General features: G+C 35.2%; 1 pseudogene across 1 annotated transcript; it reads right to left on the bottom strand.

Moving 5' to 3' along the window:
- Positions 1-3,938: 3,938 nt before the first annotated feature.
- On the bottom strand, positions 3,939-25,600 carry LOC144321580 (dolichyl-diphosphooligosaccharide--protein glycosyltransferase subunit TMEM258-like; annotated as a pseudogene). The gene is made up of 3 exons (XR_013387179.1): positions 25,428-25,600; positions 23,627-23,659; positions 3,939-4,310 (listed from the first exon to the last, which is right to left on the bottom strand). The product of XR_013387179.1 is annotated as a dolichyl-diphosphooligosaccharide--protein glycosyltransferase subunit TMEM258-like (transcript).
- Between the last annotated feature and the right edge of the window lie 426 nt (positions 25,601-26,026).

Here is a 26,026-nt window from a genome sequence, read left to right as displayed (position 1 = left end):
AAGCCCACAGCAAATATCATTCTCAATGGGGAAGCACTGGGAGCCTTTCCCCTAAGATCAGGAACAAGACAGGGATGTCCACTCTCACCACTGCTGTTCAACATAGTACTGGAAGTCCTAGCCTCAGCGATCAGACAACAAAAAGACATTAAAGGCATTCAAATTGGCAAAGAAGAAGTCAAACTCTCCCTCTTCGCCGATGACATGATACTCTACATAGAAAACCCAAAAGTCTCCACCCCAAGATTGCTAGAACTCATACAGCAATTCGGTAGCGTGGCAGGATACAAAATCAATGCCCAGAAATCAGTGGCATTTCTATACACTAACAATGAGACTGAAGAAAGAGAAATTAAGGAGTCAATTCCATTTACAATTGCACCCAAAAGCATAAGATACCTAGGAAGAAACCTAACCAAAGATGTAAAGGATCTATACCCTCAAAACTATAGAACACTTCTGAAAGAAATTGAGGAAGACACAAAGAGATGGAAAAATATTCCATGCTCATGGATTGGCAGAATTAATACTGTGAAAATGTCAATGTTACCCAGGGCAATATACACGTTTAATGCAATCCCTATCAAAATACCATGGACTTTCTTCAGAGAGTTAGAACAAATTATTTTAAGATTTGTGTGGAATCAGAAAAGACCCCGAATAGCCAGGGGAATTTTAAAAAAGAAAACCATAGCTGGGGGCATCACAATGCCAGATTTCAGGTTGTACTACAAAGCTGTGGTCATCAAGACAGTGTGGTACTGGCAGAAAAACAGACACATAGATCAGTGGAACAGAATAGAGAATCCAGAAGTGGACCCTGAACTTTATGGGCAACTAATATTCGATAAAGGAGGAAAGACTATCCATTGGAAGAAAGACAGTCTCTTCAATAAATGGTGCTGGGAAAATTGGACATCCACATGCAGAAGAATGAAACTAGACCACTCTCTTTCACCATACACAAAGATAAACTCAAAATGGATGAAAGATCTAAATGTGAGACAAGATTCCATCAAAATCCTAGAGAAGAACACAGGCAACACCCTTTTTGAACTCGGCCATAGTGACTTCTTGCAAGATACATCCACGAAGGCAAAAGAAACAAAAGCAAAAATGAACTATTGGGACTTCATCAAGATAAGAAGCTTTTGCACAGCAAAGGATACAGTCAACAAAACTCAAAGACAACCTACAGAATGGGAGAAGATATTTGCAAATGACGTATCAGATAAAGGGCTAGTTTCCAAGATCTATAAAGAACTTCTTAAACTCAACACCAAAGAAACAAACAATCCAATCATGAAATGGGCAAAAGACATGAACAGAAATCTCACAGAGGAAGACATAGACATGGCCAACATGCACATGAGAAAATGCTCTGCATCACTTGCCATCAGGGAAATACAAATCAAAACTACAATGAGATACCACCTCACACCAGTGAGAATGGGGAAAATTAACAAGGCAGGAAACAACAAATGTTGGAGAGGATGTGGAGAAAAGGGAACCCTCATACACTGTTGGTGGGAATGTGAACTGGTGCAGCCACTCTGGAAAACTGTGTGGAGGTTCCTCAAACAGTTAAAAATATACCTGCCCTACGACCCAGCAATTGCACTATTGGGGATTTACCCCAAAGATACAGATGCAGTGAAACGCCGGGACACCTGCACCCCGATGTTTATAGCAGCAATGGCCACGATAGCCAAACTGTGGAAGGAGCCTCGGTGTCCAACGAAAGATGAATGGATAAAGAAGATGTGGTTTATGTATACAATGGAATATTACTCAGCTATTAGAAATGACAAATACCCACCATTTGCTTCAACGTGGATGGAACTGGAGGGTATTATGCTGAGTGAAGTAAGTCAGTCGGAGAAGGACAAACATTATATGTTCTCATTCATTTGGGGAATATAAATAATAGTGAAAGGGAATATAAGGGAAGGGGGAAGAAATGTGTGGGAAATATCAGAAAGGGAGACAGAACGTAAAGACTGCTAACTCTGGGAAACGAACTAGGGTTGTTGGAAGAGGAGGAGGGCGGGGGGTGGGAGTGAATGGGTGACGGGCACTGGGGGTTATTCTGTATGTTAGTAAATTGAACACCAATAAAAAAAAATAATTTGTATTAAAAGGAAGTTATAAAGAACACTAGAGATGATTACTAAGCTTTCAAAGGAAAGATTAATAAAAGAATGATATAATTTTGAAATTAGATGAAATAATTCCTATAAAACTACAAATTAAAAAAAAAAACTACAAATTACTGAACTTAACTTTGGAGGAAATAAAACATGAAAGAGTGATAAACAAATAAAAATGATATTCAAAACCCATGGCCATAAATATCCAAGGTCTGTTTTCATGGTAATTGTGTCAAAGTTTTCAGACTTATTACCCTATCTACATAAACTACTGAAAGGGAAAAATCAGACCTTCCAAACTCATTTAAGGAGACTAGTACAATCTTATTCCCAATAAGGAGGAAAAGAAAAGTATTGACTCTTCTTACTTACAATTATATAACAAAAATCTGAAATACTGCAAGGGCTAAATAAAATTAAAATATATTTTATAAGATATAATGATCAAGTAACAGTTATATAAGTTATAAAATGATTCAACATCAGGAATTTATCAGTTTATTTTATGTAAGTTCATTTATGTATTAATGATTTCTAGGAAAATATCATTTAACATCTTTAGATGTAGAAAAAATGCTTTAGTAATGTTTTTATAACAATTATTAACAAATTGGGGTATATGGGAACAGACATTCATATGTACTTTTTAATTATATAAGAAACATATGTATGCATATATAAATAGGTATATTTCTGTAAAAATGGACATTCCCAATAAGTATATCTAAAAACACATAAAACATATATTTTTCCATTCAATTAAATGATGGCTGAAAATCTACAACAAACATACTTACTGAAAACATTTAGATGCTCCTTTTTAAAAATGGGTCAAGACTAGGACATTCACTAGAACAGTTATATAACAAACATTTGATGTCTTGGTCAGTGCTCTGAGAGGAAAATAAGTATTGAGAATTCAAAGAGAAAAGATGAAATTGTGATTTGGGGCAAATTTAGAGGTTATGTACCTAAAACAACAATGATCACAATAAATCATGATCAATAAAGTATTAAGTATTTGGACTAATAAGTTTTCTACAAAGTTTTCAGGTAAAATACAAACATGATAAGTAGCATCCCTCTCTAAACCGGTTATAACCAACTATAAATAAGACACTGTAGAAAATTCACAAAAACTACAATGTATTTAGGACTTAGTTTAACCACGACTACACAAGAAATCTATGGAAAAATTCTGAAGGTAATAAGGTAGAAAATGATCTAGATAAGTGGACAGACATTGTTAGCCTTTAATCAATGATAATATATTTTTAAGACCTCTAATTTTTAATATTAGTTACTTTGATCAATTCCATTGAAACCTCCAGTTGGATACTTTTGAGAAACATGATGAATTTTCTATAAAATATAAGTGAAAGAATAAAGGTTAACAAGTAGTCAAATATAGTCTTAACCCTTGCCATTTCAAGTGTGATTCTTGGACAGGCATCATCATTGTCATCATAGTGGTGGGATCTGGAATATGCAGACTCTTGGGACTCACCTCAGACCTAGTGGATCAGAATATGTATTTTATCGAAGTCCCCAAGTGATTTGTATACAACTGTTTCTGTTTGTGTATTTGTGTCTGTTTGTGTATGTTTTATTAGACAAGAGATTAGTATAAATCAATAAGAAAAAGAGAAATATCTCAACATAAGATTGCAACAATTGGACCCAGAACTTACAGAAAAAGACTTAAAAAGTCAATAATCTTATAAGGAGAGGTTCATATTCATTGGTAAATAGAAGAATTACAAATTTTTTTCATACATCTGCCTTTATTGTGAGCAGCAGGTGGGAGAGACACTTCCATCAATAGAGGAGAAATTAGTTTACAAAAGTAGAGATTCAGTGAGGCCACCTGGTTGGAACTTTGGGAGATATTATGTAGGTGCTGACCCAGAACAGCAAAAAGGGAAATACAAAGCCCATATAGAGCAACACCACCAGGGAGATGGGAAGGCCTTTGTAGAGATCCCGAGTGTACTTGGTGGGGATAGCCTCTCAAAAGAAGAACCAGGTGGTGAAGAACATGCCAATGGCCAATAGCACCATAGTCAGATGGGAGAGAGCATCCAGGTTCACTGAGCTAGTGTATCTGCTCATGGCCTCAGCTCCATTTTGCCAGGAACAAGGTAATCCATTGCTTTGCCACTGGAATAGAAAAATGAAAATTATATCAAGAGATATCATTTTAGATACATTATGAGCCTGGATAACGCCACATATTTGGCAGAATGTGAACTACAGGAATCCTCACATTTTGTTGTGGGGATAAAAATTGCTGCAGAGCTCCTTGAAAGCACTGAAGCAGTATTTGGTAAAATTAAATATTTATAGGCTCTTTGAGCCAGCAATTCCAGTCCTAGACCCATACCACAAAGTCTATAAGGAAACACACACAGATTGATTAGTGCAGTGTTGCTTGTGATATCAACAAGCTATAGACGGTCTGGGCATTCATAACTTCATGATGGATGGATGCGTCTGGTAGGTGTACACTGTGGAATACTACACAGACATATTAGACAATGGATTAAATAAACACACATGTTGAAAGCAACATGCCTTATAGGAAAGCAAAAACTAGCTTTATAGCATCGTTTTTGTGAGTTAAAAAGATAACAGAAACCATTCAATCTATGAGACCATATAGAAAAGAAGCATACACATCAAACACATTGGAATAGTTTACTATTTTAGGGAGGTAAGGAATGGGAGTGGGAAATAGGTAAAATATACCAAATAATTAAATTCAGAAATGGACTAACGGTAGTAATTTGCTGTGAATTAAGGTGCATAATTAACTTTAATGGAAGAGAGAAAGACAGAGACAGAATGTAAATTATAAGAATTTTAATGTAAATTATATTAAAATAATCATGCAAATTATAATGCAATTATGTACAATTTAAAAGTCAATAGCCCCTGTTTCAAGAGTTTTGAAATCTGACATTGCCCAGTAAAATAATATAATGCTTAGAAGTGATCCTTCGGAAGGTTTTATTTTTAAAATTTTATTTATTTATTTATTTATTTATTTATTTATTTATTTATTTATTTATTAAGATTTTATTTATTTATTCATAAGAGACATAGAGGGAGAGGCAGAGACACAGGCAGAGGGATAAGTAGGTTCTTCACAGGGAGTCTGATGTGGGACTCGATCCCTGGAACAGGGATCACACCCTGAGCCAAAGGCAGACACTCAACCACTGAGCCAACCGGGTGCCCCTCTCCTAAACATTTTAATACATCTTCATCATATTAATACTTTGCCATCTAATCTCAAAGAAACTTTTTAGTCATGGTTGTATTAAAATAATCTATAAAAATTTAAATTTTGTTGAGATGCAGCTAAGCCTTATCTTTTCAGACTTTTGGGTTGATTACACGAGGGTTCAGCTGTCCTGCTTCTGCATGTACTCATATGGTTAAATCCTGCTGCCCACAAGTGAAATTCTGTCCTAATAGAATCTTGCCCTTGCTCTTGTCAGACTGTCTTTGCTTTAGCTACTTTGAAATCTCTGCTTCCCTCTTCTCCAAATGTTTTCCAGACATATAAACGCAAACAATTATGTCTGTCAGACTGATGGCTAGAAAATCCTAAAACCATATTTATAATAGTTGGGTGTGGCAACACTTGTCTCGTTTAAATATAGGCCAATGAGTTCTGTTACAGAAGTTAACAAAAATGTTTCCGATCTTCCTCTTAAATCTGTATTCTTTCAGTTCTTATCATAAGTGCTTTAATTTTAGAAATGCTGTCTGTTTTATTAAGTATTATTAATGATGAGTATTCAGATGATTTATTTCTAGGTGTCTTTTTATATATACCATTTGGCCATTTATTTAACAACATGAAACACCTCCCATGTACTTAGTGTGATACCAGGGGCCAGGGATGTCTGTGGGAATAAGGCTGTTTCTGCGCTCCTAGGAGCTTACAGAATGTGGAGAAAGGGGTAGGAAACAGTGCATAAAAGCCTATGTAGGCAGGGCAGTTGGTGAAGTACAAAGTGGTTATTTCTACCTGGAGAGACTAAGGAAATAAGAGGTAAAATTTCAGCAGATTCATGGAGAAAGTGACCAGACAAGGTATGTTTTCTGGTCCTCATTAACTCTGGTCCTGGCTCCCTTACTTACTTTCTTAATTACTTAATTTTACTCTTTTATTTTTCACTTGATTAAAATGACTCCTGAGCACACAAAATGTTTCTATAATCTAATGGACAGCATTATTTTTGTTAAGAAAAAAATCACTTGTAGAGAAAAAAAGAAAACCATTGCACGCATAGCTCTTTTCACCACTTGACTTTAATAAAAAGGTAATTACTTTGGCCTTGGAAAATAACAAGATTTCGACATAGTTTCCATCACTTAAGGGATTTCTTATTCCTGTATCATTGACTCCCCTAATACAAGTCTTCTCCAGCCCCTATAAGTTATTCTGTTTCAGCATCTTCTGCAGTGGTGCACAGGGCATGAGGCAGTTTTAGCAGGACCTAGATGGATTCCTTTTTTCCTTCTTTTTTTTTCTGATATATAAGTATATTTTAATATCCATTGGACAAAAAAATATGGCACCATTCAAACATGCAGTTTTATAGAAAGAATTAGGCCAGACTGAAGTCTGTGACTAAGTAAAAAATTGGAAAATAAATGGTAAGTGAATAATAGCAGGAGTGATATATAGAAATGGAAAAATTGTGAGGGTACATCTTAGGTGGCTAAAGTGTAAAAAATTCTAGACTGTGTTTTTATGATCATTTTGAACTTCAACATTCAGTGTTTTTATGAAATCTGTTTACTGATGGGAGACCCTGAGACTTTTCAGAGCCTGAAATGTCCACTGAGGTATGGCAAAGAAGCCCATGTGAAAATGTACTAAGGATGCTCAGAATTTGTCTGAGATACAAACTAAGTCCCTTGGGATAATGAACATGGCCCGTAGGACATGCATTTACTCCTGCATGACAGGAGGGTTCAGTTGATGATGAGCAAAAGGAAACCACAATGACTGGAGGATAAGAAAGATTCCCACAAGTGACACTGAGGCTCCTGCAGAATGAAATCTCTCACCACATGGCTGACTTTCCAGTACAAGTTATGCTAGAAGAAATACTAAATCATCTAAATCATCTTTCTCTTCCTTCAGTAGACAGTGGCTTGTAAATCATTATCCTATGAAGAGACTTTCAAAGAATAAAGATTGAAATGAAATAGGAAAAGCATAGAAGTGTATCAAGCAGTCAATTAATATAAATTATATGTGTGTGGATTTGTGTGGTATTTGCCAGCTTTGAAAGTTGTAATTTTTTATTTATTGTAAACAAATATTTACTCCTGTACTTAGTTCCTTGAGGGATTTTGTAAAAATTATATGTTGTTCTTATTGTTCATATATATTGTTCATTGTAAGCACAGAAGTAAATATCTATGAGATGCAATTCAGTGATCCCTAGAAGGAAGAGCAGGGGATGGGCCTTCTTCCCTCTTCTTCTTCTTCTTTTTTTTTTTTAAATAGAATTTCTTTTATCTTTTATCCAGGTGTAGTCTTAACTGAAATTCAAATCTTTATTAATTATATTTAGTTTTAAAGTGTTAACATAACATTAGCCATTTTACCTAGTTTTTAGTGGACAAATCAAAGGCATGAACTATATTCACAGGGTTGTGTAACCATTATTTCTCTCTGTTCCCAGAAGTTTATCATCATCCAAAAAAAAAATTCTGTAATCATTCAGAATATTTGTTGGGAGTAATGAAATACCATGAAGCAATAACTCCCCATTGCCTCCTCACCCCTGGCCCTGATAACCTCTAATATATTTTCTGTCTTTTTAAATTTTCCAATTAAATTATTTGTATTTTGCATAAATACAACCAAACAATATTTGTCTTTTTGTGTCATACTTACTTTACTTAGCAAGTTTTCACAATTCATCCATGTTGTAGCATGTATCAGGTTCCATTCCTTTTTGTGGCTGAATAATATTCCATTGTATAGAATTAACACAGTCTATCCATTCATCTGTTGAAGGATCCTTGTATTTAGCTAGTGTGAATAAAGCTGAAATGAACTTTGAACATATAAATGTCTCTCAGTCCATGTTTTCAATTCTTTTGGGTTTACATCTAGAAGTAAAATTATTGCATCATATACCAACGTTTGGCTTTACAAGGAACCATCAAACTATTTTCCGCAGTGGTTGCACCATTTTACATTCCAACAAGCAATGTATGAGAGTTCCACATTTCCATATCCTAGCCAACACTTGTTATTTTCAATATTTTTTAAATCAATTCAAATTGAAATTTTGAATATCAATACTGTAACCCTCCTTATAGATGTGAACTGGTATCTCCTTGTGGTTTTGATCTGCATTTTTCTCATGACTAATAGGGTTGAGAACCTTTTCATGTGCTTATTGGCAGTTTGTAGGTCTTCTTTGGTCTGTTCAGGTCTCTTGCTCCATTTTACATGGAGTTTTGTTGTTGAGGTTTAGAGCTTCTTTACGTTTTGGATGTTAAACCCTTATCAGATGCATGATGTAAAAATATTTTCCCCATTCTGTTGGTTGTATTTTTTACTTTTTTAGAGATTTATTTATTTATTTTGAGAGGGAGAGTCAGAGACAGAGAGAGAAAACATGATCGAAGGGAGGGGCAGAGGGAGATAATCTTTCAAGTTGACTCCCCACTGAGTAAGGAGCTCCATAAGGTGCTGGATCTCATAATCCATGAAATCATGACTGAGCCAAAGCCAAGAGTTGAACGTTTAACTGACTGAGCCACCTCAAATGCCTCTTTTTACTTTCTTGATAATGTCCTTTGATGTACAAAATCCTTTTTTAACTTTGGATGAAATCAGATTTATCTATTTTTTCTTCAGTTGGTCATGCCTTAGTATCCTATCTAAGAATCCATTGTCAAATCCATAGTAATGAAGATGAATCCTTTTGTTTTATTCTAAGAGTTTTATGGTTTATTTAGGTCACTGATTCATTCTGGATTGACTTTTGAATATGGTATAAGGTAGAAATCTAGTTTCATTCTTTGGAATGTGGAAATCCAGTTGTGCCAGCACCATTAGTTGAAAAAACTGTTCTTTCCTCCATTGAACAGACTTGGTGCTCTTGTCAAAAGTCAACTGGTCATAGATGTATAAGTTTATTTTTATTATAAACTCTCAATTCTATTTTTTTGGTCTATATGTCTACCCTATGCTGGTCTTAAACTTACTTTTGTATTTTTTTCTTACAGTGGTCTCGTCCACAAATTAATTATGTGCATACCCTCTCAACCTGAATCTTCCAGTTATATTATCTAAGGACCTCTGAAGATTTATTTTCATAGTTCTGTTTTGTGCTTTGGTTTGTGTCTCTTTTGAAGTTATAAACAATGCCATCTATTTGTTACCATTTGTTCTACATATACATGTATAATAACATGTATAAATATATGACAGTACATAGTTTTATCCTTACTAAACCTTAGCTAGCTCTCTCTATATAAGGGGCAAATTTCCAGGAGCTGTTTGTCTAGATCTGGATTTCTCTACCTTAAATGTACTTATTATTTAAAAAAATATTATTTGCTATTACATAGCTTATTTGCTCAAACTCTGTCATTGAGTTGAGGTGGTCCAATTCTATTGATTAGCTTTCATTATACTCTATTTGTTTTATATAATTTCTTCTATTTTTATATAGAAAATCTTAAGGTGAGTAGCAGCAACAACAGTGAAAAGTTGGCAGTAGGAAATAAGTGAGGAATTAAAATAAGTAAAGAATTAAAAGGCTTTCATTGACTTGTATATACTGGTGGAAGGTGGCTTTTTGGCTATTGGTATCTTGCATCACTGGGGTCTGTGATTATTGTATATGAAGGAATTAAAAACACAGTCTTCTCTGTGTCTATAATTAGGAGTATTACCCTTGAATACTATCTTCTTGTTAATGATATGTCTTTTAAATAGTTTGCATGTAAGAGGCTGGCAGTCCAGAGTTGCAGTTGCTCAAGAGATGAGAATCTAGGATAGTAGATTTCAATCACTGTGTCTTTTACTAAGATTTTTATGTGTGTCACAGAAAAAAAAAGTTTTGTAATTAGATAAATTTGAGATAAATTTATTTATATAACAGTTTTGTTTCTTCTTAATTATAATTTTCTCAGAATCTTTCATGCAAGATGTCCATGATAAGAGAGTGTAGCTTGCAGCCTTCCATAGCTAAGATATCAGAAACTGATCTGCATAAGACAGCTATGTAACACCGTTTTGGATAACACAAATCTAGAAAAATATATCTAGACCCTTTTTTGGAAGATTGAGGGACAAATTATACTGAATAGGAGAGATAAATAATAGTATGACACCACAGAAAGAATGACTTTAGGTTTTTTATAGCAGAAGAACACCCAATAATTATTAAATATAAATAGAGTCAGGTTAAAAAAACAAAAAGAAAAGGAAAAACTAAATGGGATTGGACCAAAACGGTGATCTTCATCAACCGATTTGGGGCTGACATACACATCACTTTAGAAATGGAGGAAAACCTGGTTCTTGGCTATGTTAGATTACTATAATTGGAAAGGATAGCAATGCAGCTTAGTTGTAATAGTTTTCACATTCCACAAATTTGGTTTGTCTTAGGCATGTTTATTCAATGCTTATATGTATAGTTGCTGTATCTCTCTGTGCAACACCAGTATTAAAATGTATTATGCATGAAAGGTTCCAATGAAAGGAAAGGCTATAGAGGAATCTGGGTAGATAAATTATCTAAGGGTTTTTTGACAGTAAACTCAAAATACAACACAGGGAAAAGCATAACCTCTGTGATTTTTTTTAAAAGATTTTATTTATTTATTCATGAGAGACACACAGAGAGAGAGAGAGGCAGAGACGCAGGCAGAAGGAGAAGCAGGCTCCTTGCAGGGAGCCCGAAGTGGGACTCGATCCCAGATCTTCAGGATCACGCCCTGGGGTTGAAGGCGGCGCTAAACCACTGAGCCACCCGGGCAGCCCAACCTCTGTGATTTTAATGTAAAACTGGGAATGTCTTCAAGATGGACAATGCCTTTGTTCCTCAAGTCTGCTTTCGTGCTGCATAAATTTCATATAACATTTGATCTTAGAGCTGCAAATAGTTTTTGTTTGAGAGCTTACTAATTTTAACTTGAAGACTTTATTTTTATTATTTTTTTAAGATTTACTTATTTATTTATGATAGACGGAGAGAGAGAGAGAGAGAGAGAGAGAGAGAGAGAGAGAGAGAGGCAGACAACAGGAGGAGGGAGAAGTAGGCTCCATGCCGGGAGCCCGACGTGGGACTCAATCCCGGGTCTCCAGGATCGTGCCCTGGGCCAAAGGCAGACGCTAAATCGCTGAGCCACCCAGGGATCCCCTAACTTGAAGACTTTAAATGATCAGTGAATTGCTCATGCTTTCAAGTTGGCCCATGCTTTTCTGGGGGCTAGATAGTATCTTTAAAAATTTTCAGTATTATATCCCCTATGAATGTCATTCAAGATAACAAATTTCAGTTAGCCTACAAAAGTAGCTTGTAGTCTTTTTAGAATGTAAAATAATATTAGGGTAAATCTTTACCAGCTATTGATGATGTGATAAATATAGATTATAATAAAACATTTCTTTTATAAAATAAACAAGCCACTTCTGTTGAGGAGTGAATGTGAGATCACTATGCAGATCCATTGGCAGGGTTCATTGCCTTTTGTTGCTCTATTACATAATTCAGAATGAAAATAGGATCCTCATTTTATAGTTGACTATTTTATATTTTTGAAATTGTTCCATAGTAATGCAGCAGGAAGGAAAAGAACTTCTAATAATACAGAGATTTTATTTTATTTTATTTAAGATTTTATTTATTCATTCATGATAGAGAGAGAGAGAGAGAGAGAGGCAGGCAGCGACACAGGCAGAGGGAGAAGCAGGCTCCATGCCGGGAGCTGATGTGGGACTCCATCCTGGGACCCCAGGATTGTGCCCTGGGCCAAAGGCAGGCGCTAAACCGTTGAGCCACCCAGGGATCCCTTAATATAGAACTTTTAATATCCCAAATAGATTAGCTCAAAGTATCAGATATTTAATTTTTTTTTAATCAGATAGGTGTTTGTTTTTGTTTTTGTTTTGTTTTGGTTTGTTTTTACTTTTGTTCATTTCTGGCATAATAAAACAATTGTGGATTATAATCATGTTTAGGTTTACTTATTTTTTATTTTTTAAAGATTTTATTTATTTATTCATGATAGTCACAGAGAAAGAGAGAGAGAGGCAGAGACACAGGCAGGAGAAGCAGGCTCCATGCAGGGAGCCCAACATGGGATTTGATCTCCTGGATCAGGATCGCACCCTGGGCCAAAGGCAGACGCCAAACTGCTGCGCCACCCAGGGATCCCTCATGTTTGGGTTTAAATCTTACTCTTAATCATCTTGGGAAGTAAGTCATTCCCTGAAGATTCTTTGCCTTTTTTCCCCCTTAACTTTGGTGGTGTACCCTTTCCCAGATCTCTCAGGTATTCATTGTCATGCTTGCTTTTCTCCATTGATCCCACTCTTAGGAATGGATCTGTAACTTGAAATGTAGGCTACAGTGTAAATATGACTTAATCACCCAAAATGTTATAGAGCATCAAGACAGCACTGTAGATTGATTTTGGAGAAATTTCATGCATCGCTCAGGACAGTTTAAGCATATATTTGGTGATTTATCTCTGTAATATTATTTACCAATATCTATTTATAGAATTCCAATAATATTGTAAGCCAGGACAATATGCCTGAGGATAAGAAACATTAGGTCTCTGATAACCATCCCTCTGGCTCTAAAGATGGAGTTCCTACTTCCAAATAGTCATGAGAATTTCTGAACCTCAGAAAGTCATGTTCTAGCCTTCTGAAAGGGTCTTTTCTCTTTTCAGCCTTTACAGATTCCTGTCCCTAGAGCCCTTCCACAGTGGCAAGCTGAGTTTTGAATTATGGTTTTATTTATTTACCAGTGGGAACTTTTTAAGCTATGAAAACATGTTGTATTTGGTTTGCATTTATTTAAAACACATGTGTCATATTTATTGATTCTGGAGAAAGCATTTATAAGTAAAAAAAAAACTTTCTGTAGATATTAAAGAAACAAATTAATCTTTTGGACAATATGCTTGGAGTCATGATCTCTTAAGGTTCAGGGTTCCTTGGCTGGAGAACAGCAGGTAAAACTTCTTAGTGGGAAGAACTGAGATGGAATACAAGAAGCTCAGAAGGAAAGTTGGTTTCTTTTGCACTTCTCATCCTGTCACTCATTAGCTGATCATTTTAGCAAATTTCTCCTTCCTCTCTTGACAGCTCAATCTGCTCTTCTGCCTTCAGACCTATTATCTGAAAATTTAAAGCATGGAACATAGAAAATAAGAAAAGATAAAGGTGAGAAGGAGCTCACCTGAAGAGAGGATGAATGATGAAGGAGGGGAATAGCTCAATGGTACTTTTTTTGAATTAATTGTATTCTTCCTTTTTTCTTTCCTGGGCTTCTGTTCACCAAAGAACTCTCCATTCTTGATCAATAGCAGTTTGATGCTGCCGCCATTTATCATCAGGAATAAGTTGAGCCTTCCTGCCTTCTGTTGTTTGGCGTTTAATTTTACCAAGCCCTGGATTTATTCCCTCTCATTTCCTCTTTGGAAATATTGCTTAGAAAGCAAAAGTAACTAACATTTGATTCAATTGGAATTTAATCTTCTGAGTTCTTCCAAGGCAATACTAGTCTCATTATAGCCTGTTTTATACAGACTCTGGAACGGCAGGAGGAAAAAGTAAGAAGAGGTAGGTAGGTTTCTAAATGCTAAATGATCCAATTATAATTAGTTTGTCCCAGATAACTCAAGGCCTAGGAAACAGAGACAGCCTACTGTAGTGGAACTTGCCTTGTTTTAGGAGAACAACCATCAGGAACAAAATTGTCAAGAAAAGAACAAAAATTTCTAGAAACAGGATTTTAAGTCAATCAGGGAAAAAACAGCAAATAAATGGATGTTGTTGTAATGATGTAATCAGCAATGGCTTCTGGACTCAGGCTTTTGAATAAAACGTATTTTTGGACCTCAGAACCATTAGGAATATGTGAAAGAGGGAAATTTTCTCTGTCTTCTCCATTCTCTGTTTTTCATGAGAGTATAGATTAACAGGGTCAAACCTAGGTTATGCCTGTCAGCTGAATGAATGTACCTCAGTTTTGCTTAGGAAGATAAAGATGAAGGAAGGAAGATTTGAAGGAAGGAACACTGTGAAGGCAGGAAGAAGATTTTTGATTGACAATGAACAAATTCTGTCTCCAAGAATGTTTAATGTCAGTTTCTTAAGACAACTAAGGAACTGCAAAATGTTATTTTCTACTTAATTTAGCAAATGGCATTCTAAGATTTGAGTAAGTTAAATGTGTAATCCCACATGGGAACTAACTAAACTGAAAGCAACACTAACCTACCAGTCAAATGAGACACAGTAGAACCAGTGACAGAATCAGGATATAATCAGAGTCACTTCCTTTAGGCAAAGCTCGTATATTCAGAAATTGCTGAATTTCTGAAAATAGAAAGTCATAAGTTACCATTAAACAAAAGAAGATAACAGTTGATATGTAGTTGAGATTATAAGGTAAACAGAAGAGAAAGACAAACATAGGATACACCTATCCCCTTTGCCTTTCTGGGAGGAATTTCTCTTGCTATCTCGACTCAAAGAATTTAGGGAAACTAAACGTTGCTTCTTTAAGAGAAAGTAAACCAAACTTGAGATTACAGTTACAAGTTAATTGCTGTATTTTTGTTTCTTGGTAGAAAATAAAACATTTTTTCCAAACTTATTTTCCTTTATTTATTTGCACAGTGAGTATAATCAATGTGTACCTGAGTTCAATATATTAATGATGTTTACTAGTCATGTGACTTGAGGCAAATAATATTTTTTAGCTCTTTTCCTCATCCACAAAATGGGAATTATAATACAGTCTTCTTAAATTTGTTGAAAAGGTATAAGGAGATTTTAAGATATTATAGGTTAAAAGAAGATTTTTAAGATAGTATCTAAAAAATTTGGACATGGATTATCAGTAAACACCATCTCTGAGAAGCTTTATTTTTTTTTTTAAGATTTTATTTATTTATTCATGAGAGACACAGGGAGAGAGAGGGAGGCACAGACACAGGCAGAGGGAGAAGCAGGCCCCATGTAGGGAGCCTTACATGGAACTCGATCCTGGGTCTCCAGGATCAGGTCCTGGGCTGAAGGCGGCGCTAAACCATTAAGCCACCCGGGCTGCCCTCTGAGAAGCTTTATGTAAGGTTATAAACTTACCAATACACAGAAAATACAAATAAAAAGAAGGATTCTTCAAAAAACCAAGCCAAAATAAAAGGTCAGTTTTCCAGAGTGGTGCATTAGAAACGGCAAATACCCACCATTTGCTTCGACGTGGATGGAACTGGAGGGTATTATGCTGAGTGAAGTAAGTCAATCGGAGAAGGACAAACAGTGTATGTTCTCATTCATTTGGGGAATATAAATAATAGTGAAAGGGAATATAAGGGAAGGGAGAAGAAATGTGTGGGAAATATCAGAAGGGGAGACAGAACAAGAGAGACTCCTAACTCTGGGAAACGAACTAGGGGTAGTGGAGGGGGAGGTGGGCGTGTGTGTGTGTGTGTGTGTGACTGGGTGACGGGCACTGAGGGGGGCACTTGATGGGATGAGCACTGGGTGTTATTCTATATGTTGGCAAAATGAGCACCAATAACAAATAAATAAAAAAAAAACAAAAGGTCAGTGCACTAACAGGATAATAAAATGATTGCTACTATTAATAATAAATTTTAGAAAGAGCTATTTATAAGACTTAGTGCATATCTGAAATAGTATTTTATGCTTGTAACTTCCAATGAGTTCATAATCATTTGCAAATAAAAAGTATATACGCTTTTTAAGGGAATTGGCAAGTAGAAACACCTGTATTTTGTTAGAGGAGGACTTTTCTATGTAGGTTTTGGTAATTTCCATCAGGCCTTAGAAGGAATTACAGAGGAGCAGAAATAAGGTCCTGGGTAGAAATTAACCCATTTGTAAAAGACACTTAACATTTATAAAGAAAATCTCAATCTGTTAGGGTGTCTTCCTCTCTGTACAAAGAAGAGGTGTTGAATAAATTTCCAAACGATGACTAAAACTCTTATCAATACTTACCAACTTAAATCTATATAAAAACAATATTCTTGTTTACTGTGTTTTACCTGGTAAACTCCCATAGCTGGCCCCCTTCCCTAACCAACATTTCTTTTGTCTTTAGCTGGAGATGATATTTAAAGTGATGGCTGTGATCATTTAGGGGAACTATTCAGTGTTCCAGAATAGCTTCCATGTATACAGGAGGTATACATGTTATTAAACTTGTGTTTGTTTTTCTCCTGTTAATCTGTCTTTTTATTACAGGGCAGTCTCAGCCAAGAGCCTAGAATGGTAGAAGAAAACATTTTTTTTCTCCTCTATGGAATTATTAGAAATCCTATGTTTTGATATATATTTGTGGCTTTTTGTATCGTGACCTATCAGCGAGTGGAATGTTACAGTTATAAAAATATTTTTTAGGTCATTGAAAATACATCATTATGTATGTATTATGTGTGATGCATATATATTATTCATTTGCCCAAATCCAAAGAATGTATAGCACCTACAGTAATCACTAAATTATGGATATTGGGTGGTGATGAAATCTCAGTGTAGGTTTATCTTTGGTGAAAAAATACACCATTCTGGTTAAGTGATGTTACAAATGAGGGAGAATATGCATGTGTAGGGATGGTATCTCACAATTTTCTTGTAAACCTAAAACTATCCTTTAAAAAACAAAAAGGCTTTTAGAAAACATTAAACAACAACAACAACAAAATATTTTTATGTAATTCTGGTTGTTGTAATGATGTGCTGACTTTATCCATGCTACTAGACCACTAAATATAGTAAAAATAATAATGATTTTTAAGAAACTCTAGCAGGATTGTGATACTGATTCATAGGCAGATCTACCTGTAGTTTAGAAATATAAATACAAAACTACATATGGCAGATTTCCTTTATTAAGCTACTCTGATTAAAGCTACTTAATACACTAGTGAGAAAGCAATGTCTATGGAGATATTTTGAGATTGTTGACTAACAGATATTTCTCATTGTTCACCAGGATGGAGAACAATATATATGTGGAACCTCTTTCTGTCTCAGGAGCTCTCTGATTTATACTCTGCTCAGACAGGTATATAATGATTTGAAATATGTAGGGTTGTTCTAGAGACAAACAGCTGTATAGTCAAATGTTAGTTAATTTGGATTAAGAATTCCTGGAAAATAAAGTGACTTTTGTAAACATATCAGCTCTTTCTTGGCAAGTCTATTTGTATTCTACATATTGATTCATATTACACACATTATGTAGAAGTACCTGTTCACCTTAAAAATAAAACAACCAATTGCTTTACCGGCATGATAGGTTTATTCAGGAATAGCAGAATTACAACTCAAAATATGCAAGCTGTGGCAAACGATAGGCAAACTTGAAGGCTAAAAAAGAGGAATCTTACTTTATAGAGAAAAGGATGAAGTTGGGAAGTCAGAAGGGGAGTGTGAGTTCAGGATGGCAATGGACTCTCATTGGCTGAGTTGTGGTATTTTCTTATTGACTGGGCTCCCTGCTGGGCCAGAAATTCCTTCCTTCCTTTTGTAGTAGGTTTCTTCCTTTTGGAAATGCTCGGTGTCTCTGTTGGGGTCTGCAATTGACAACGAGTTGTGGTACATTATAGAACTCCCTCTTCCGCCCTCCCAACTTCATTTTAAATGGGGTTTCTTTTATTAAGTTTCACATCCATCTTATAATTCTTTCTTGCTACATTGGTTATTTGGGATATTAGGAGAGAGAAAGAGAAGCTTAAAATACCTACATTTATTACTGGAAGCAAAAACATGTGACAGATAAAATAAGAATTGTGTGCATCTCTTGCCACTGGCATCATTATCAGCTAGGGACTTAGAAATGCAAATACTTGGGCTCCACCTCAGCCCTACTAGATCAGGAATTCTGAAGGTGAGGTCTGGCAAATGGATTTAACAAGCCCTCTAGGTGACTTTAATGCATGCTAAACTTTGTGAGTGACTGTTCTAAAGGACAGGGGTTCCATTGTAATAAGTATTGGGAAAATATGATTACATGATGGATATTTCAAGCTCTGCAAAACAGAAGAGAGTCTTGACTGAATTAGAGGAAATTAATATGAAATTCAGGTCTTATGTGGCTTATAGAGGCTGAGAACCAATTAAAATCCCAAATTATGTCTTTCCCATATCTCCTCACAGACTACTCTTGGAATGTGCATAATTATTATGCAGTCCCAGCACATGCACACACACATACACGCATACATAATTCACATGAAAGAATGTAAACAAACCAAATAGAAGTCACTTTTGATTCTTAGTTGCTCTGCATTAGCTGTGTACTTCTTGTCTCAATTATTTAAAAAAAATCCTATTCAAATCTTGTTTCATACACATCTGTCAAAATGAAAGTACATTAATGAACATAAGAAAGAGAAAATTGCTAAAGAAATGACTACTGTAATACTGACGGCCTTCATTTCTATTTCTTTATACAAAGAGATCTTTTGGTTAGCCCCAGTAATATTTTAGTTATTTAGAAAAAAAATAGAACATTAAGTTGTCGTTTTAAAACCTCCCTTGTAAATATAGCATGCAATTAATTTTGCAGCCCAGGTACACAATTTTCACTTGATGGGAAATTAAGTTACATAAGGAGGTCATATTTTACATAATTTATTTTTGAATAAGTAAATGTATTTGCTGATATTTTGTTTCTACATAAATTTCTTAGATAAAGCAAAATTCACATTTTGTATCATTTAATGTGTGTGGCTTATTTAAAAAAAATTTTATTTATTTATTTGATATCAAGCACAAAGGAGGCAGGCATAGGGAGAAGTGGAACTTGGGCTTGATCCCAGGACTCCCAAGATCATGACCTGAGCTGAAGGCAGACACTTAACCAAGTGTGCTGCCTAGGTGCCCCTGTGTATGGCTTATTTTTAAAGGAACCAAGGAGCAAGGATCAAATAACACTGAAATTAAGTTGTTTTGTTAAACTGTTTGATTTGGACTAGTTTTAAATTTCAGGTTAATTTGCAAAGATAGCACAGAAAGTTCCAGTGTACCCTTTACCCAATTTCCCTTAAGACTAGCACTTTGTATAATTATGCTATGTTCTTTAAAACTGAGAAATTAACAGTGGTACAATGCTATCAACTAAACTACAGACTTTATTGAGATTCCATCAATGTTTCTGCTACTCTCTTTTCTCTGTTTTAAGATTCAGTTTAAGATCCCAGATTAAATTTAGTTGTTGTGTGTGCTTAGTTTTCATATCTGGGAAAGTGTCCCAGTGTTTTTCTCTTTTATTTATTTTTTCTCTTTTATTTTATTTTATTTATTTTTATTTTATTATTTGTGTGTGTGTGTCTTTCTCTTTTAGAAGTAATTGGGAATTGGCACTTTTTCAGAAGAAATGGGTAGATATTTTTAAGAGCCCCTCACTTTTGCTTTTTTTTTTTAAGAGTTTTTAAATATATAATTTATTTTTTCATGAGAGACACAGAGAAAGAGGCAGACACAAGCAGAAGGAGAAATAGGCTCCCTGCGGGGAGCCTGATGTAGGACTTGATCCCAGGACTTCAGGATCATGACCTGAGCTGAAGGCAGATGTTTACCACTGAGCCACCTGGGCGTCCCCTTCAGTTCTGCTTTTATAATGTTTTCTCATGCACATATAACAGACGTGAGTTCATACTGACATCTCTGACTCTTAATTCACCTCAGAAGTCATCCTACCCTCCTTCTACTTCCTTTTGCTTTTTTGTAGCCTCTTTATCTTTTATGATAAACCGACTCTAAATACCTGTAATTTGTACAATCCTGGTATACATGTAAAGTAACTAAGAAATGCTAGCTCTTACCCTTATGAGATACAAATTTACCATCTAGACTACAGAGCTCACGAGTGGTTCTCTTTGTCTCTAGTCTGATGGCATCCAGTGAAAACGTTGTTTGCCAAACTTTCTGAGTCAACTCCTTTTTGCCTACCCCCTTTGCTTTCTTGTTTTACAATTGTAACACAGTTAGATTGTTTTTATGGATTAAAATAATGGTTCAGTTGTATTATTTCCAGCTTCCCTTGCATTATTTACTATCAGTAATGCTAGCTTTGCTATACAGAATTTCTAAGTATGAATATATATCTCTGTAGGCTTTTTTTTTTTTTTTTTGTCCTTTGGTATATTTGTTCATCTGTATGCTAATGTCATTTATTTTATTTTTTTAAATGTTTTATTTATTCATGAGAGAGAGAGAGAGAGGCAGAGACACACACAGGAAGAGGGAGAAGCAGGCTCTATGCAGGGAGCCTGATGTGGGACTCGATCCCGGGTCTCTAGGATCACACCCCAGGCCGAAGGTGGCATTAAACCGCTGAGCCACCCAGGCTGCCCTGCCATTTAGTTTAAATAAAACTTTTTAAGAATCGATGTCTGCTAGGAGATGCCTTCCTTCATTCTCATTATTTCAGCTTTATGAATTTGAAGAATGCTTTTTAAATTTTATGAGAAAGCCAATTCAGATATTGATGGGATATATTTTATGAATATTGTCATCTTCATTGTACAGTTTTCCTATCCATTAAGATAGTGTATTTCCACATTTTACATATTCCCTGATGTCCTTCCATAATATTCTGTACATTTTAAGTAATACTTTTTATGATTTTTGTTAGTTTTATTTCCAGTTATCTATAGGTTTTTTATTATAATAATTTTAAAAACATCTATTCCTAAATGTTTCTTACCAGGTTATAGGGAAAGATGGATTTTTGGGTAGTCAACTTTCAGACACTTATACAGTTATCACTTATAAGCTGTGATAATTTGTAGGTTCTCCTGGATTTTTTTTTATGATTACATTGCACATTTAGTGGACAACTGCACTTTTGCTTCTATTCTCATCTTGAAATCGGTCTCAGTCTCTCTCGTACTTTGTTTTGTTGCATTACCTGAATTTTGTAATATCATGGTAAAGAGAACAATAATAGCAGGCATAGTCTTGCTTCTAACTTTTAGAAGTTGTCTTTTGACACATCACCAATATATGTAGATATCATTTTTTGACAGATTTTTTTATTGGTTAAAAAGTTAAATTTATTCCTTATTCACTGAGATTTTTCTCTTAAATCGTGAATCATTAAACTTTCACCAACATTCCTATGCATTTATTAATAAGGTCATTTGACTTCTGATTTTTTACGGTTCAGTTTGGTGAATTACTTAAAGGATTGCTCAAGATTAAGATAGCTATTATATTCCTCTGATTAAATTAGATGTAGTAATGATTTACTCACTATTTTTTTGTGTATTTTTTTATTCAGTTTGCAAATATTTAGGATTCCTGCATAAAAATTCACAGGTAAAATTGGCCAACAAAGTTGTTGGTTGTTTGTTTTGGTATTTTTGTTTTGTTGTGAGGTATTTTTGCTGTTTGCTTGATTTTGGCATCAAGATAATGGAGTTTTTGTAAAATTAGTTACATTACTGTCCATTTCAAAGAGCGGTATGTGATATTTCTGGTTTCTTCTTTAGGGGCTCAGAAATAGGGAAGACAGGTGTAAAGCTCAGGTAAGGAAAATATGTGATATGTGATATGTTCCTACCCCAGTTCTGGCTTTAAGTAGGCTACCAGAATTTAGATGCTTTTCCCAGAAAAACAGAGCATAATTATTAGGAAAAACAAATAAATATGAGTGTTTTTATACACCTATGTTTATAAATTTAAAGATTTGTACCTGATACACAAACAATTGAAGGACTCTGTGTGTGTGTGTGTGTGTGTGTGTGTGTGAGAGAGAGAGAGAGAGAGAGAGAAGAGACAGAGAAAAGGTGTGAAATCATATGAGACATAATAGACATGCAGGAAGGATAAATCAGGAGAGAAACAAAACAGAAAAAAATCATTCAGGAATTCTGTTTGAGTGAATTTTGGCTTTACTACTTACTGAAGGAATATTAGGATGAAGGAGAAAACCTTACCAGGATATGTGACAGGGAAAGGCACTGTATGAAAGCATTTTAAAATTATTCCTCCACCCCTGAGAAGAACTATCTCATAAAATTAATAAACTTATTTTCATTTAAATGCATTACTTTTAAATTTTTATTGTTGCCTCTTCAGCACTCTTGGGCAAAAATGTATTATTACCCCTTTGGATTTGCACCTGGTCAATTCCCTAGGACTTTGTAACTATCTGCTTCCCCAGATGTGCTGAACAGCAGTGATCCAAGGATCATTTATCTTCCTTAAATAGCCACAAAATAAAGTGAGGAAAATCAAAGAAAGTCATTTCTTTGACATCTAAAATGTGCATTACTTCCAAAAAGAAATATATAATAATTATAGCCAAGAATAAAGTTGTTATAATCTTTAAAAACATAAAATTACTAAAATCATGCTTTACTCAATCCAACTCTTGTCTCTCATAGACTCATTATGCATGCTCCTTTAAGAAGAGCAGATGTTCAGGAATTATTTTTGATTTTCCACCAATTAATTAATGTAACCTTGGCACAATATCTATATTTGGCCATCCGAAAGGAATGTTTATTAGTATCAACGTAGTATGCAGTAGATGCCTAAAAAGCAATAGAAGATTCATATTCCACCCCATAGTTCATGATCTACAGTCTTGATAAGAATATTTGGAAAATACAGTGGAAGTACAACAAATCCGGTGTCTGAGGGTCAGAGAATAGATTTCTTTTCCCTTATAGTTCTTTTATCTCAATCCTGTTACCACATTTGTCAGTTTTTAATATGCGATATGTATCTTTCACAATGAAGAAATGCTAATAGCTATTATTCACTTGCCTCTGAAAATTTAACTACCTCTATCCACTAGTGAGTGGGATTACTTATGTGTGTGGGTTGAGACCTGCTGTAATTAAAATTACTTAACAATGTGTAATTTTTATTCAAAAAGAATTGTCTGTGCTTTGGGAGTCCCTTTGCAGCCATATGCTCTAGTATGATTATTAGATATATAAGGACAGTGTGTATGACATAAAGGTACCATGAGAACACAAAGGGATAGAATTTTTGTTATATTAACAATCACAGTCTTATTAACACAAATTTTAGAAAAAGAAAACTAGGGTATTGGCTGTCATATAGAAAAATGGTTTGATAAACTTTGCTTGCTCCACTGCAAAGAAAAAAAATGAGACAGGAGTTGGAAATAGGTAGACAAAATTGTTTTTAGACCTGAGTAGTTAACAATAAAATAAATACTTACCTCAAATAATCTGTGGTTCCTAATATGCTTCACCTGTAGTGAAAACACAAATTTCCTCATAAACTGGCTTATTTGACCATATCTATATAATAAATATGTAATGTTTTGCAACTATAATTTGGTGAATGTTTAAGAGATGGAAGCAAAATAGACACAAACTTAGTATTTTAAATATGTATTAAATATCAAATGGCATATTTTCACATGAAGTCAGGAAGAGAAGAAAACTGAGCTGAATACATTAATTCATCCTTTTATAACGCAAAGGGAGCCTGCCATACTCTGCATCTTTAAATGTTCTCTAGAAGAGGATGCCAGTTAGTGAACAAATGAAAGGTGAATATAGGGGTTGCTTCAGTGTAGTTTCATAGGACAGCTGCATAGTACTTCAGTATAGATTTGTTACATAGATCTGGTTTCCTTTGCATTTCTGTGTACTTCTGTGTCTTTTATATTTCAATAATTACAAGCTATGATTTGAATTAGAATCAAAAATATGAGAATGATAGTTTTAGTGTTTTAGTAGGTATCAATACTGTGACTGGCAGCTGTAAGGTGACATTACAGTAAAATAATGAGTTTTGAAGGTTTACATCATAATAGGTACATTCCTCACACATATAAAAAGCTGTTTATGCTTTACCTCTTCAGGAAAATAATCTGTTATAAAATAATACTTAAACTTAAGTATCAAGTCTGGAAATCTCTGAAAAGCAAGATGCTAGACAGTCTGGTTCGTCTCATACTGTCCCATCTTCATTTCAAGTCACTATGAGCAAGGTGTGCCACTGTGAGAGAACTGGGACCATTCTGTTAACTTCTTGCTTACTTTGCAAGCTCACATTTAACCCAGCACACATCCCTCTCATCACATTTGGCAGAACACCCAGTGTTTGTAGTTTGCCAGGGCACCTTCCACCACACAAACCTTGGAGCTAAGTGATGCAGGAAATTGAGGGGAAGAACTTCTGTTGTTCAGTCCATCATGGTCACTGTGATCAAGCTGAGTTAATCTCTCCCAAAACAAGCAGCCCCATCCATCCGAATGCCTGCTTCCTTACCGCCAAGCCAGACTGCTGGTCCTCGGCCATGGCTCCCAAGGGTGAGGGGCAATGTGCTAGGACTGCAGGGAGCACAGAGGCACTCCCTCCCAGGCACTCTCTGTTCTCTGGTGCAGTGAAGGAATTTTTTTGAAGGTATCTGCTTTTCCAAGAACCTTATTAATTCTCTACCACTCTTGAAACATACTTCCTTTCTCTCTGTAGTTGAATCATTTCCTTCTCCCTTGAAGTTTTGTAGCCATGCTGGAGCATCCCAGAACATCAAATACTGTTTTCAGATTCTAGGGAAACCCAGATATTATCCAAGAGCAAAAATGCGGCTGCTCTGAAAAGAAGTAAGGAGTGAAAGGGGGAAAAACTCTTTTTATGTATAGCAAAAACTACACAAATGTAAAAATTTTCAGAATACTATTTTGCAAAGTTATGTACTAAATCTTGCTTAGGTTTTTTTGTTAGTTTTTGGTTTATTTTATTTGTTTGGGTAAGACAAAAAATGTACATCCTTAGGACCTAAGCAAAGGAATGTTTTTTCTAGAAATAACATTAATAATCAAGTAGAAGGATTCTTCAAAAAAATGAGAAAAAGAGGTGGGAAAGATTCAGACTGCACTTGAAAGGAAGTGCTTATTTTCATCAGTACAGACTGCTATAACAAAATACCTTAGAGTGGATGGCTAAAACAACATGTGTGTATTTATCACAATTCTGGAAAGTAGGAAATCCAAGGTCACGGTACTAACATTGCCTGACTGGAGTGGCTTCATGGCTTGTAGACAACTGTCTTCTCTCTGTGTGCTCACGTGGCCTATCCTCAGGGAGTGCTTCTAGAGAGATCTGTGGTCTCCTCCTTTAAGAAAATTGCTAACTCCATCATGAAGGTACCACCCTCATGACCTCATCAAAAACCAACCACCTCCCCCAAAGCCTACATTTAGGTATCCTCATGTTGAAGGTGAACATTTCAACACGTGAATTTCAACGGAACACAAACATGCAGTCCATTGTGATGTTATTAGGAGCATTTTTTTTTTTCAACTTAATGTAACTAACACACAATTTTCAGGTTTAAATTTATCATCCTGGCCATCATGCAGGCCACCATTGTTCTTTCTTCTGCTGTTCATGGCTGAATCTTAATCATGATCTCTCTTCCTTTCTTCAGTTATGTGGCTATCCCAATCAGCTACCTTGGCATTTCTCCTAATATATCTTACCATTTTTTCAAATTCAGTAAGCCCAAAACTGAGCTTACCCTCATATTTTTCTCAAAACATCCTTCCTGGCATTCTGAATTCTCTGACTTGAGCCAACAATGACCTGGTCCACTCATTCCAGAGTT

This window comes from Canis aureus, chromosome 10, assembly GCF_053574225.1.
Source record: "Canis aureus isolate CA01 chromosome 10, VMU_Caureus_v.1.0, whole genome shotgun sequence".
Lineage (NCBI taxonomy): Eukaryota > Metazoa > Chordata > Mammalia > Carnivora > Canidae > Canis > Canis aureus.
Note: the sequence above shows the minus strand (reverse complement) of the source record. Positions and strands in the feature narration are given on the sequence as shown.